The sequence below is a fragment of the Papio anubis genome, chromosome 19 (genome assembly GCF_008728515.1).
Source record: "Papio anubis isolate 15944 chromosome 19, Panubis1.0, whole genome shotgun sequence".
NCBI classification, from domain to species: Eukaryota; Metazoa; Chordata; class Mammalia; order Primates; family Cercopithecidae; genus Papio; species Papio anubis.
In genome coordinates, this window is record NC_044994.1 from 33,282,539 (window position 1) to 33,297,570 (window position 15,032).

At 35.8% G+C, this 15,032-nt stretch overlaps 1 long non-coding RNA gene across 1 annotated transcript in view; it reads right to left on the reverse strand.

Moving 5' to 3' along the window:
• Positions 1–3,078: 3,078 nt before the first annotated feature.
• The window catches only part of LOC103879691, a 34,615-nt gene continuing 22,661 nt past the window's right edge, over positions 3,079–15,032 (reverse strand). The window contains exon 4 of the long non-coding RNA XR_640434.4: positions 3,079–6,879. This is a non-coding gene — a long non-coding RNA (uncharacterized LOC103879691). The remainder of the gene's footprint in view (positions 6,880–15,032) is intronic.

Here is a 15,032-nt window from a genome sequence, read left to right on the forward strand (position 1 = left end):
TAAGCCATGTTCATGACATAGCACTTCAGCCTGGGTGACAGAGTGAGATCCTGCCACAAAATAAAAAGAAAGAGAAAATGATAAAGACTGTAAAAATACAATCATTTATGGCTACAATTGATTTGTTAAAAAGATGCAAAAGCAATTCAGTGGAGAAATTATAGTGTTTTTAAAAAGTTGTTAGATCAATTTAATATCTATACATAAACATATAAACTTTTACCCATACCTGTTGCCACATTTTTTCTTAAATTAACTAATAGGTCTAAACACAAGCTAAAACTATAAAAGTTTTAGTTGAACACATAGGAGAAAAATTTTTGTGACTGTGGTTTAAGCAAAGAGTTCTTAGATAACAAAACTGAAGTCTGACTCACTTAAAATAATTATAAATTAGACTTCACTAATATGAAGGTCTTCTGTTCCTTGGGAAAGACAATGTTAAAAGAATAAAAACACAAGACATTAGGGAGTATTTGCACATCACATTTTTGATAAATAACTTGTATCCTGAATATATAATTTTCTAAATTCAATAATAAGAAAAAAAAAAGACCCTCTGGAAAATTTAGCAACAGATTTTAACATAAACTTATCCCAAATAAATACAGGGATGACAAATAAGCACACAACACATGTTCAATATCATCATTCATGAGGGAAATGTAAATGAAAACACAATTAGACACTGCCTCACACATTAAAAGGTCTTAAATTGACACTACTGATGACATCAAGTTCTGCAAGGATTTAAATCAACTGGAACCTTCACAAACTTCTGGGGGGTATGTAAACTGTTGTAACTACTTTGAAAAACAGTTCTGCAGTTTTGTAAAAAGGTAAACATACACTTAGTGCATAACTCAGCTATCCCACTCCTAAGTGTTTACTACACAGAAATGAAAACCTATGTTTATAGAAAGACCTGAACATGAAATTTCATAATAGCTTTATTTGTAATAGCCTCAAAGAAATCAACCCAAATGTCATACACAGGTAAATGGACAACAAAATTGTAATATATCTATATGCTAAAATGCTATTCAGAAACAAAAGGTATGAAGTCTTAAGACATCTATAGACACTGGTGAACCTTAAATAGTGAGGCTAAGTGACAGAAATCCAAGAATAACAAAAGATACAGATTGCGAGATTCCATTTTTTAAAAACGTTATAAAATGAAAACTAATTTATGTAAAGCAGACCAGTTGTTGTCTAGGGTTGGGGAGTTAGGGAGGGGTGGGAGGGAGGGACTATGAAGTGTCATAAGGAAACTTTTGGGTGTGGCCAGGTGCAGTGGCTGATACCTGTAATCCCAGGACTTTGGAAGGCCAAGGAGGGAGGATCACTTGAGGCCAAGAATTTGAGACCAACCTGGCCAACAGGATGAAGCGCCATCTCTACTAAAATTTCAAAAATTAGGCAGGCGTGCTAGCGGGCACCTGTAGTCCTAGCTACAGGAGACGTTGAGGCAGGAGAATTGCTTAAACATGGGAGGGAGAGTTGCAGTAAGCCAAAATTGTGCCACTGATCTCCAGCCTGGACAACAGAGTGAAGCTCCTTCTCCAAAACTAAAACTAAAATAAAACAAAATAAAAAAGAAATGTTCAGGCGTGAATGATATATTTGCTATCTTAATTGTGTTGATAGTCTCACAGGTGTATACATACGTTAGAACTTAACTTGTACATTTTAAATATGTGCAGTCCATTGTATGTCAATTATTACACCATATAGGTGTTTTAAACACACACACACACACACACACACACACACAACAAGACAGAAGTAAATGTTTCATTCACAGAATCTTCATGGACAAATCTATGCTTCAAAGGTAGGAAAATCATGAGGTCAAAGAAAAAACACTGTATTTCTGAGATAGTAATAGAGAAAAAAATATGTGTATTCAATGTTCAATGTACAAATTATTGAAGTCTTTTTGTCCTTTTTTTCATCTCTCCCAACTGTAATTGGAATAGATCAAGTTTACAATAAAAGAAATTCAGTGAAGTTTTCCAAACAGCAATGAGAATGAGCATTGTGGCTCATCCGGAGCTCCAAAAAGCAACTGCTCTGTACCTAAGGAAACCTTGTTTTTCCTTAAAATTTTATTTGTTCTTGGGATTTTAATGACTTTTAAGAATGTTTTTCCTTATACCTTTGAGTTTCAGTTTCTTCGTATGCAAAATCAAGTCACGAAGATGTTTCCACACAGCCAAGATGTTATAGGATAATGAATTGCTTGATAACCCATTGTAATCTTTGGCAAAAGAACAAAGCATTATTATTGTTATTAAATATTATTAGCTGGCGTATGGTGCTGAACTGATAATTACTTCAAGTAACACTTCATAAAATGCTAACTGTAAAGTGTACATAAATTTATGTATTCATTAATATCATACCTGCTATGAACAAATATTTTGGAAGATTGCCAACATCATTTCTTTCACAGTGTTAGTAAATTTTAATTTATATTCAAACCCATTGCCTCAGTTCCTCACATTCAACTCTCTTCAATACTAATTTAAGTTCTTTGGGTTGAATAAAACTAATTTATTTGCCTCTTTCATTATAAGAATAACAGCTTGCAGTACAGCTTTATGAGAAGGTCCCCCACTTCCCTTGAAACACAAGTTTCATTGTGTTACTTTTACGTTATAATGTTTCATAAGTAAAAAACTAGTTATAGAAATTAAGGAAGTTGGGAATTAGAATTCGGGAAATTAAAACAATACTAGTATATATTTAAATATGGTTATGTTAGCAGAACTGATCACACACACATTGTTGAATTTCCCAAAAATGCTTTTTATCAGAAATCAATTTTATTGTCATTTCAAGATACATAACATGAACTCTGCAATCAAAACTGTAAGAGATCAACAAGAGGCAGGAGGTCTGATCCCTGCTATCAATCCGTATAAATATTATTATACACATATCCCTGTATATGATCCAGAGGTGAAGTGCATCATTTATTAGCTACTTAAGGCAAGCCCCGGTGCCTGTTGACCAGAGTAGGCTGTTCTGAGCTCAAGGAGACTGCCCCCGCTTCTTTTATTTTGAAGAATTTCAATACTGCAGAAAAGTTAAAAGACCAATATAATGAATACTTATATACTCTTCATCTGACCCCACTAATGGTTTACGTCTCACCACATTTGCATGAACTCTCCTGCTCTGTTTTCATATTTACAAATCCATTTTTACATAATTTGTATACATTTCTAAGGCTAATTATGTGTTCTGAACAAAAGGAGTTACTTTCAGCTATCGAGACCAAATTTTGTCACTGAAGGAAATAAGTGAAGTCCAGGCTGATGATGTATGGACATACCTAAAGAAACCAGGTAAAGAGATTGTCATTTGGGCATGAAAAGTTTCCTTTGCTATCCAGATAAGCACCTAGTGTAGGGATGACTCCATAATTTATTTCCTGAACCAGAGCACTTCTGAGAGTGAAAGAAGGCACTTTTAAGATGTGCACCAGGACTGAAATCCCAGGTATGCTGGGCCTTTGAGCCATCCCACTTTGAGTGCACAGTGTAGGAGCAGCTGCTGAGAAGTAATTTGGGCACAAACTTGGGTGTTTAATTTTCCTCTAATAGACACATTCCCAGAGGACAACAGGTTTCTCTTCCAGCTCATGAATCTGAGGCACAACTTCCAGTGTAGACTAACTTACTGGTCTTGAAAAAAAGAGATAATTTATTTCTTTAACTGAAAAGAATCCCATGCAATTAAAAGACAATTTATGTCAGCTATAATCAAGTTGATGTTCTGGGTCAGCTAGCCAATAAGTTCCACTCCCTGGACCCTCAAACTCCACCACTGCTACCGAGTCTCCAACTAATTTGTCATGAGTCCTTTAGACAGTCACATGAGAAATGATCAAAGGGCAGGTGTCTGATCACTGGACAACACAGGAGTCTTTATTCCTAAAGCAGGCATCTCCAAGGGTCCGGTTTTATTTTTCCATCTGAATGCAACTCTGCAAATCAAAATGACCACTTTCAACCACTGTCTGATCTGTGTACACCCTGTAAGTCACCCCTCCTATAAGTAGCAAGCAATTGTGGGCATGTAGTCTATTACCAGGAAAAACAAAATGCAGCAACAATCAGAAAAGTTGGCAAACTCAAGTAGACTTTCACCAACATCAAGGTATTTGTAGAAAAAAACAGAGTGAAAAAGCATAAAAGATGTGGGTGTTTTAAAATAATTTAAATCTCTGGAGACTCTGTCTCAAGTCAGTATGGACTCCTCTGGCTGTGCAAAGAAGTTACTGGAAAGCATGACTGCATGTAATCAGCAGGAAAACCATATGCTAATGACTGAATGTCTCCTCTTGGACCTCACAGAAAATCTCCTTTCCAATTCAGGATATTCCTTTAGCTACTACCCAGACCACATGGTCACTAGATCAAGGGGCCAGTGAACTTCATGCCCAGGTGCATGTAAGGAGAGAAACAGCAGCTTTCCTAAGAAGGGAGGTAAAGCATTATTTAAAACAACAACAACAAAACAAACAAACAGAAAATCATCTGGCGTTAACTGATAAGATAACATGGTCTCTTAGAAGAATCCATCTGTAACATATGACTGAGCTCTGAGCTGCTTAGGGAAACATCAAGGAAGAGGTGTACACTGAGCTGTGATTTGGCATGTGGATAAGAGGGGAATCAATCGGTATTGGGAATACCCATTCTTTCAAGGAACGAATTAAACAGTTGAAGATATGGAGGCTCAAAACTGACGTAAGTCAATGTGCTAAGTAGATGCATACATTTGTATATGTTGTGGGTTTCAAAGCACTTTCATTTGCATCATTTTATTTAGTCATCTTAACCAGTATTGGAGACAAATTGGAAAATATCATTTCAAAATTATAGATGAGGAAATTTAAACAAAGAGAAAATTAACCTGCTTAAGTGTCTTTGGGTTTTAAATGACAGAGCTGAATCTGGTTGACACATATTTGAATGTATTATTCTTGTATGTTTTAAGAATACATATGTTTAAGTTTACAGATAAAGAAACTGAACTTCAGAGAATTCAGCACATGAGTCATAGTCAATACTCAAACTAGGGGTCTCAGGTTCCATATTCCAGATCTCTCACTATTTCATATTGACTGAAGAAAAATAAAATGACAGTGAGTGTCCAAAACTAATCCAAAAGGACAAAGTAGGGGGGGAAAGTTGTGATCCAAATAAAATTATTGGCTCCTATAAGAAATAGGTGTAATATCAGGGAAGAGATGAATCATATTAAGTGCCCATGGGCAGCAAACAGGATTCCAAAGTTTCCCAGTGAGCTTCTTCAGCTTTTAGTCAATCCTGGAAACAAATCTTGTATTTGTTTCTATCTTAGCTTTCTCACAAGTTCTCCTGTGCTTATGGAGTTCTTCTCCCTGTACTTTCACCTGCACTATCCCTTGGGGTCTAATTCCATTATTGCTGCTCAGAATTCATCCATCTTGCCCCGAGCTGAGCTCCTGCAGCACTCATCTCTGAAACCCACGTTGAAAAGGCATAGTTCTGTGTGCACTGATGAGGACCCATGAACTTCTGTTGATGCCTGGGCCAAGGCAACATATAACATTGCTTTTTGGTTTTGCTGAGAGCAAGCTGCTTTCTCAGCAAATCATGCAGCTTCATTCCTACTGCCTTTACACAGATCAAGGAGTCATTTTCCTCTCTAAATTCTGTTTCCTGACTTTTGTTGTTGTAATTTTCTATTTTGAATAATTTTGAGGGTGGACCGATGCATTTTGGACATATCTGTTCCATATTTCAGTACTCTTTTCAAAAGTGCAGGAAAGCCAAAAGTTTACCATGTGTGGAAGCCTGAAATCTTGGCTGAGTCCACTTTTCCCTCGAACCTAGTGTACAATGGGATTTTCATCCAGTACCAGTTTTGACAGCAAGCTGGGAAAGCACAGGTGTTTGGAGGCTAAGACTCCCATTTTTTCATGTGCAGAAAATGAACAATGTCTCCTGTTTCCTGGCACCCGTCACCATTCCCCTCCTAGTACTGAAGGAACCGATGGGCATGATCACATTGCATTTTGGCTCCTATCTCTCATCCTTCTTGCTTAGGCCCGTCACCCACAAAGTCTCTCACCATTTGGCTTTGCTCTTTGAAACTGGTGGAAACTTAAATATAAGATATTCAAGCTTTGTTTCCTCATCACTATTGTCTTGGTACCGCTTGGAGCTCTAGCTATGACCTGTGTGCTCCAGAAATCTGTACTTCAAATGGGGCTTCTTGGTGTGATGGCAGATATTTTAGAAATGCTGAGAATCCATTGTAATTCATGAAAGAATCTGAAAAGGCCCTTCTGAAGTTGTTAGCTGGAGGCATCATGTAAGGGACAGGGGTGTGCAACCCAATATGGATGCAGTCGTGACAATGGCATATGGCCTATGTGACTTAGAACAAGTTTTTATTTACCCACAGAGGTGAAATATTTTTTCCATCATATATTTTCCTTAGCACTTTAAAGGCATTTTTAATATTTAGCATGGGTTTGATATCATTTTTATTCTCAGTATAGAGATTATGAGGCTCAGACCTTGGAGTTACCTCTAGAAGGATTACATATTCCTGGTAATTGTCAGCTGTAATTTGAACTCAAGTCTAAATGATCTGAGAGTCAAAACTCTTACTCATTACTCTGTGTTACTTTTACCCAGTTCTCTTTGTTCAGCAGGCATAACTGCCCTCTTTTCTCTGTATAAGTGTCCTGCTAAATATTCATTGTTCATCGTTCTTTACGTAGCCACACATTAAAGAAATTTCTTCTTCATCCAAAGGCTTTCATTTACTTGATCACTCTTTATTGAGTAGCTTCCAGTCTGAAGCACTGTGCTGGGGATAGAATGAGACATAAATTGCCATTTCTGTTTTCAAAAATATTATCGTTTATTCAGGAAGACATATAAATAAACATTAGGGAATAGTAAGTATTTTAATGGGGGTCTTTCTATTGTGCTGTAAGAGAACATAGGAGTAGTACCTAGCATAAATGGGAAGAGAGAGGGAAAGAAGGAAAGCTTCTTGGAGGAAGATCAAACTGACAGTATAAAAAGAATATGTAATCTAGGCCAAAGAATGGCAGAGAGTCAAAAAAGAGCATAAAATTATCCCAACAGTTACAGCATTCAGTCAGGTATTTGCCTTTTGACATATTGACTGTAATACACATTTGACCTAGCTTAGTCACCTTGTTTTGTAATAGATCTTTTACATGTAAGTTCTGTCTCACACCAGGGCTGAATAGTTCTTAAGGGGAGGAAGAAACCAAGTCTTAAGGCATCTTTTATCCCTAGGTTCCTAACCATAATCCTCCTCTATAGTGGTGGTGGTGGTGATAGCACAAAGGAGACTAAACAGGGCAAGAAGAGGAGGTGGTACAGGTATACAGTTGTCCCTCAGTATCATTGCTGGATTGGGTCCAGGAGACCCGTGGATGCCAAAATCCACAGATACCCAAGTTCCTTATAACAAATGACAAAATATTTGCATACAACCGATGCACATTCTCCCGTATACGCTAAATTATCTCTGGATAACTGATATGGTTGTCTCTGTCAAAATCTCATGTCGAATTATAATCTCTAATGTTGAAGGTGGGGCCTGGTGGGAGGTGAATGGATCTTGGGGGCAGTTTCTCATGGTTGGAGCTGTCATTGCGATAGTGAGTTCTCTCTCGGGAGATGTGGTTGTTTAAGGATGTGGCACCTCCCCGCTCTCTCTCGGTCCGGCTCCTGCCATGTAAGACGCCTATTCCCACTCTGCCTTCCACCATGAGGAAACGCTCCCTGAGGCCTCCTCGGAAGCAGATACTGCCATGCTTCCAGTACAACCCGCAGAAATGTGGGCCAATTAAACTTCTTTTCTTTATAAATTACCCGATTTCAGGTATTTCTTTATAGCAATGTGAGAACAAACTGATAACATAATACTTAATACATTGTAAATGCTTTGTAAATCATTGTTATACTGTGTGGGTTTTTATTTGTATTATTTTTATTGTTACATTGTGTTTTTTTGTTTGTTTTTATTCCCTAATATTTTTGATTCACAGTTGATTGAATCCATGGATATGAAACCTATAAATATGGAGGGATAACTGTATACTGAGAAGAGTAATGTTTTGAGACAAACACAGAACTATGAAAAAAGTACACAGCCCTTCTATTTTTATGTCTAGGATGAAACTTAAAGGTCCACAATGAAGAATTTTATGTTCCTTACTGCCCTCCCATCACAGATACAGAGGCATAGTTCTGATTATATGGACTAATCCAGGCTCTGAATACTTGGAACAAGAGAAAGACCTTATTTTCTTCGAGTTCTAACAAAGCACAGGGAATCAAGGGCAGTAAACCAAAAGGAAAAATGTTCCATCATTTCCCTGTATCTCTAGTCCAGGCTTCTTCTGTTAGGCAGTAAGCTGCTTTTTCTGCTGGAGAAAGTAAGAAGGGGAGCAAAAAATCAACAAAAACCTACGGGGATTATGAATTGGTGATAATGTAAAGCATAAATGTAAGTAGATAAATTGAAAGAATGTGATTTTTGTGGTCAGGTGTTTGCATGGTACACTAACAATAAATTCATTAAGTCACTAATAATGAGGTTTCCATGCTAAATCAAATAAAATTACACTGATTTCTTCTGAGGATCTTATGCTAAACAGGATATTATAAATTGTGTAAACTTGTTGTCTGGTGTGAGCCATGACCACAAATAAACAGCAGACCTTTTGGGAACTGGAAATGAGAATAAAATGCATGGGTTTATGTTCTATAGGAGTAGCAACTATCCTGTGATACACTCAATTCTAGGTGCACTGGATGGTACTCTTCCATAATTATCATATTCATGGTATTAATACTATAACAACAAAAAAACACAATTTTGTTCACTAACTTTGTGCAAGGCACTGTTTCAAGATTTACACACAGCTGTACCCAGAGTCCTTCTAGAATGCCTGCTGTATATTTTCTTCCAGTCCAGGTGTTATTTATCCTTCATGGACCAGCTCAAAGCTATGGTTCTCATTTCAGTGTCCCTTGGTCTATTCACTATAGCTGACCTCTCCCTGCCTTGGGTATTTATAAACCTTGTTATCTGCATTATCATTTGACCTTTTACTGTTCTTTAATTGAGTTGTATCTTTTCATCCCAATTAAATAATAAGTTAATGAAAGGCAAAAATAAAAAACAAATTGTAAATATGATAACAAGATATGAGATTTTATATAATATCTCAAATATCACAGTCAATACCTATTCACTCCATAAATATTTCTGTATTTATGACATTAGATTGGAGGTCAGAATATATGGAAACTATGTGAGAGAACTTTGTTTTCCATTGCAGTTAACAGTGCACAATGCAATAGCCTAATATCAGGTTCAGCAAACTATATATAACTGTTTGGCCCATAGGCCAAATCTGGTTATGAACATTTGCTTGCTATTGTCTATAACTGCTTTCCCTCTACAATGATTGGTTGAGTAGTTATGACAGAAACCATATGACCTGCAAAGATCAGATTTACTATCTGACCTTTTATAGAAAAAGTTTGCTGAGCTAAAACCCACCTAATAAAATGGATCTAATTTAATGGCTGATTTTGTGGTCTGATAAACCTAGTATGGAGAACTGGAAAACTTAATTTGTGTCCGTCACTCTGTTTATTTTCTTGACCAAATCAACTTCTGATAATTTGTCTTTGATCCATCACTATTACTACCAATTAGATTGGTCATTCAAGCAAACGGATTTAGCTGATCAACTAGGAAGAAAGCAATCAATTTGATATTTTGGTTACATTCAAACAACATCAAATCAGATATTCCGGAATACCCAGCTCTAAAATTAACACACTTTTCTAAAATATAGGATGGAAAATTATAGAATTTGAAACTTTAGAGATAATAGCTACTCTAGGGTCACACCAAAACGTGGTAGGTAAGTAATTCTTTCTTACCTTCCAATATTTTTTGTATGCTTAATGGTTTTGGACTTAAAACACTGCCCTAAGTAAAAGTTATGTGGAGGAATGATGGTAATTTAAAAAGACACGTGTTTCTAAACAAACTGCAGTAATTCATACCCTGGAATACTACTCAGCAATGAAAAGGAGCAAATTAAAAATCTATGCAACAACTTGAATGAGCCTCAAGGAAGTTAGGTTGACTAGGGGAAAAGAAGCCAGTTTCAAAGGGTTTGAATGTTTGATTCTATTTATATAACATTCATGAAATAATTATAGATATAGAGAATAAATTAGGGGCTGTCAAGGGCTAGGGGGAGAAGGAAAGTAGTTGCTACGTGGGTGCCACACACACACACACACACACACACACAAAATAACATACAAATGATTGCATGTGTAACTGGTAAAATATAAAGAAGCACTGTGAATTATACCAATGCTAATTTCATGATTTAGGTAGTTTGCTATAAGATGTTAATACTGAAAGAGGCTGAGGGAAAGGTTCCACAGGACCTGCCTACACATTTCTTTGCAAATTCCTTTCAATGTATAACTATTTTTTTATAGGTTAAAAAGCAGTGTTTCAAAGTAAATAGAGAATGTTTCAAAATAGTCTCATTAAATAAACTGTACTCTGGAAGAGGAACATGTGTGGCCTTAAGGAAATAGGAATTACATTAAATCTGTAAATTGCTTGGGGTAGTATGGACATTTTAACAATATTGATTCTTTCTATGAATGAGCACAGAATGTTTTCTCACTTGTTTGTGTCATTTCTGGTTTTTTTGAGTAGTTTTCTAATTCTTATTGTAGAGATCTTTCACTTCTCTGGTTAGCTGTATGGCTAAGTATTTTATTCTTTTTGTGGCTATTATGAATGAGATTATGTTTGTGATTTGGCTCTCAGCTTGGATGTTGTTGGTTTATAGAAATGCTACTAATTATTGAACATTAATTTTGTATTTTAAAATATTGCTGAAGTTATTTATCAGATCAGGAGGCTTTGGAGCAGAGACTATGGGGTTTTCTTGGTATAGAATCACATCATCTGCAAACGGAGATGGTTTGACTTCCTCTCTTCATATTTGGATGCCTTTCATTTCTTTCTCTTGTCTGGTTGCTCTGGCTAGAACTTCCATTACTATGTCGAATGGAAGTGGCAAGAGTGGGCTTCCTGCCTTGTTTCAGTTCTCAAGAGGAATGCTTCCAACTTTCCCCCATGCAGTATGATGTTGGTGTGGGTTTGTCATAGATGACTCTTATTATTTTGAAGTATACTTTTTCAATGCCTAGTTTGTTGAGAGTTTTTTTAACATGAAAGACGTTTAATTGTATTGAAAGCCTTTTCTTTATCTATTGATATGATCTTGTGATTTTTGTTTTTAGTTATGTTTATATGGTTAATAACATTTATTGACTTGTACATATTGAGCCAAACTTACATTCCAGGAATAAAACCTGCTTGATCGTGGTAGATTAGCTTTTTGATGTGCTGCTGAATTCAGTTTGCTAGAATTTTGTTGAGGATTTTTGTATATCTGTTCATCAAGGATATTGACTGAGGTTTTCTTTTGTTGTTGTGTCTCTGCCAGGTTTGATAGCAGGATGATGCTAGCCTCATAGAAGGAATTGGAAGACTTCCTCCACCTGCATTTTTTTTTTTTCTGGAATAGTTTCAGTAAAAATGGTACCAGCTCTTCTTTATGCATCTGGCAGAATTCCACTGTGAATTTATCTGTTCCTGGGCTTTTTCTGGTTGGTAGACATTTTATTACTGATTCAATTTTGGAGCTTGTTATTGGTCTGTTCAAGGATTCAATGTCTTCCTGGTTCAATCTTGGAAGGTTATATGTTTCCAGGAATTTATCCATTTCTTCTAGATTTCCTAGTTTATAGAAATAAAAGTGTTCATAGTAGTCTGTGAAGGTTTTTTGTATTTCTGTGAGATCTGTAGTAATGTTCCTTTTATCATTTCGATTGTGTTTATTTGATTCTTCTCTCTTTTTTATTAGTATAGATAGTGATCTATCAATCTTATTTCTTGTTTCACAAAACTAACTCCTGAACTCATTGATATTTTGCGTGTTATTTTGTGTCTCAATTTCCTTCAGTTCAGCCCTGATTTTGGTTATTTCTTGTCTTTCACTAGCTTTGGGGTTGGTATATTCTTGTTTCTCTAGTTTCTCTAGGTGTGATGTTAGGTTGTTAATTTGAGATACTTCTAACTTTTTGATATGGGTAATTAGTGCTATAAATTTTCCTCATAATACTGCCTTAACTCTGTCCCAGATAGTCTCGTATGTTCTATCTTTATTCTTATTGGTTTAAAAGAATTTCTTGATTTCTACCTTAATTGCATTGTTTACCCAGAAGTCATTCAGGAGGAGGTTGTTTAATTTCTATGTAATTATATAGTTGTGAGTTATTTTCCTAGTACTGATATCAATTTTATTGTGCTGTGGTACAAGAGTATGTTTGGTATAAATTTAATTTTTTGAATTTGCTGAAGATTATTTTATGGTTAAGTATGTGGTTGATTTTAGAGTATATGCCATGTGCAGATGAGAAAAAGGTATATTGTTGTTTTGGAGTGGAGAGTTCTGTAAATGTCTATTTGGTCCCTTTGGTCCAATTTCATTTCCAAGATTCCAGTGTAATTATTTTTATACATCTGTTGACATTTTTATGGATGCCTTTCCTACTTTATTTCTTTGAATGTTTTAAATAAAAGTATATAATTATCCCTTTCAGATTGATCTATTGTCTCTAGTCCCACAGGAATTTATCTGTTTAATAACTGTTAATGGCATTACATTATTCATAGACTTTTGCTGTCTGTCAAATGTTATGTTTCTTTCTATAGTCGTAGTCCTATTAGAGATTATCATTGGCCACAGACCCAAGTTTGTTCTGGATTGAGGAGGCATTTCTATTTTCCTATAGGACTACTACCTCATAGTTACATCTGCCTGAACACTACAAGTTTTACCCATTTCAGCATGGATTATTTTTATTAATGTATTAAGGTTTACAGCTTATGTTTCAGCCCTACCAGCCATCTCACCTCTAAGACATATATAATTGTGACTTGGAATTCTAATCTTTAATTATTGATTTGGTTTTCATCTATGGTATGGTGTGTACATTTTTATTCAAACGATGTCTCTGCGCTGATAAGCAGGAATCACGAGTTTCTAATTTACAGAGAGGAAGTACATTTTCAACTCCTTTATTAATTTGCCAAGAGTTTTTCCATGTAGTACCTCTGTGTCACTGACTATCATCCCCACAAAAACATACAATCCCTAGTCCCGAAGGCTGACATTTATTTTCAGTTTCTCTGTAGGGAGTTTAACTTCAATTTATACTAAACACTATGGGATTCTTCTTTGTCCTTGGGACACTGCTGTTTATATTTTTACTTTCAAGACTTACTATGCATATTTTATATTTGATAAATATTTATATTTGATAAAATATTTTATCAATATCTCTATGTATTAAAAATGGATAAGGGAATATCATGTGTGTTTTTATCTCAGCTATACCATTGTCCAAAGATTCTGTTTTTTTGTATGTTTGAAAACCAGAACAAATTATAAAATATTATTTTAAGAATAAAAATATTTTTGCCATTAACCTTTTCTTTCCAGTTTTAGAATAGATCTTTTCCTTTTCTTATGCCATGTGATTACTTAAAGGACTACTTTGTTTTTCTATTTACTATATTTGTTGATTTATTATGTTTCTAATTTTTCTATTTTAATTCCTGAGTTTAATAGAGCTATCTGATATTTCATGTTTTCCAACTGACAATATGTTTTATTGCCCCTGTTAGAAACAATTAGCTTAAACTTGGAAATAAAGCAAAAACTGTGTGGTTTTTTTTTTATGCAGATGCAAAGGCACCCCCAAAGGACTGTCAGGGGAACAGTATAGTTTATCATATTATTCTTTACTGAATGTTCTAGATTTAGTAGAGTGACTTGTTAAATTGCAGAATTTTGTATGAAAGAGATGCATTAATTTCATTTTGGTACAAGAGATGATCCAAATGACTAATGGCTTATTGGAAACTAACTAGGTTACATCTAACTCAGCAACATTATTCTAACATTTATTTGCTAATTTGCCTCTAAATATCATGAATTAACAGGTGTTATTCTAGCAGGATATAAAGTCTTCCTTGTTCCCATATTAATTAGTGATTAAAATAATACCTTGGATACTCTGCTCATTCTGTTTTGCCTGAAAAAACACAATTTTACCTTTTCAAAAATCATAATACTCCTGAGTGCCCATCAAGTGCTATTGGATTATTTCTCACATTTTATACTTATAGGAAAGTTGGAGAACACAAATCATAACAGATCTTAATAACTCTTGCTATCATTTTTTAAAACTAGATACATTATTCTGAGGGTGTATCATCTCCAGCTACCATTGCTTTATTATCTAACTGTGAATAGTATACTATTTTCCTGTTACTGCTATTGAAACTGCCTTTGCAAAAATTATAACAGTGAGGGCCAAGCATGATGGCTCACATCTGTAATCCCAGCACTTTGAGAGGCTGAGGCAGCAGATCACTTGAGGCCAGGAGTTTGAGACCAGCCAGTGTGACCAACATGGTGAAACCCCGTCTATATCAAAAAATACAAAAATTAGCCAAGCAAGATGGCATATGCCCATAATTCCAGCTACTTGGCAGGCTGAGGCACAAGAATCACTTGAACCTAGGTGGCAGATGCTTCAGTGAGCTGAGATTGCACCACCGCACTCCAGCCTGGGAGACAGAGGGAGAATCTATCTCAAAAAAGAAAAAAAAATTATAACAGTGAGAGAAGGCCGGGCGCGGTGGCTCAAGCCTGTAATCCCAGCACTTTGGGAGGCTGAGACGGGCGGATCACAAGGTAAGGAGATCGAGACCATCCTGGCTAACACGGTGAAACCCCGTCTCTACTAAAAAATACAAAAAACTAGCCGGGCGCAGTGGCGGGCGCCTGTAGTCCC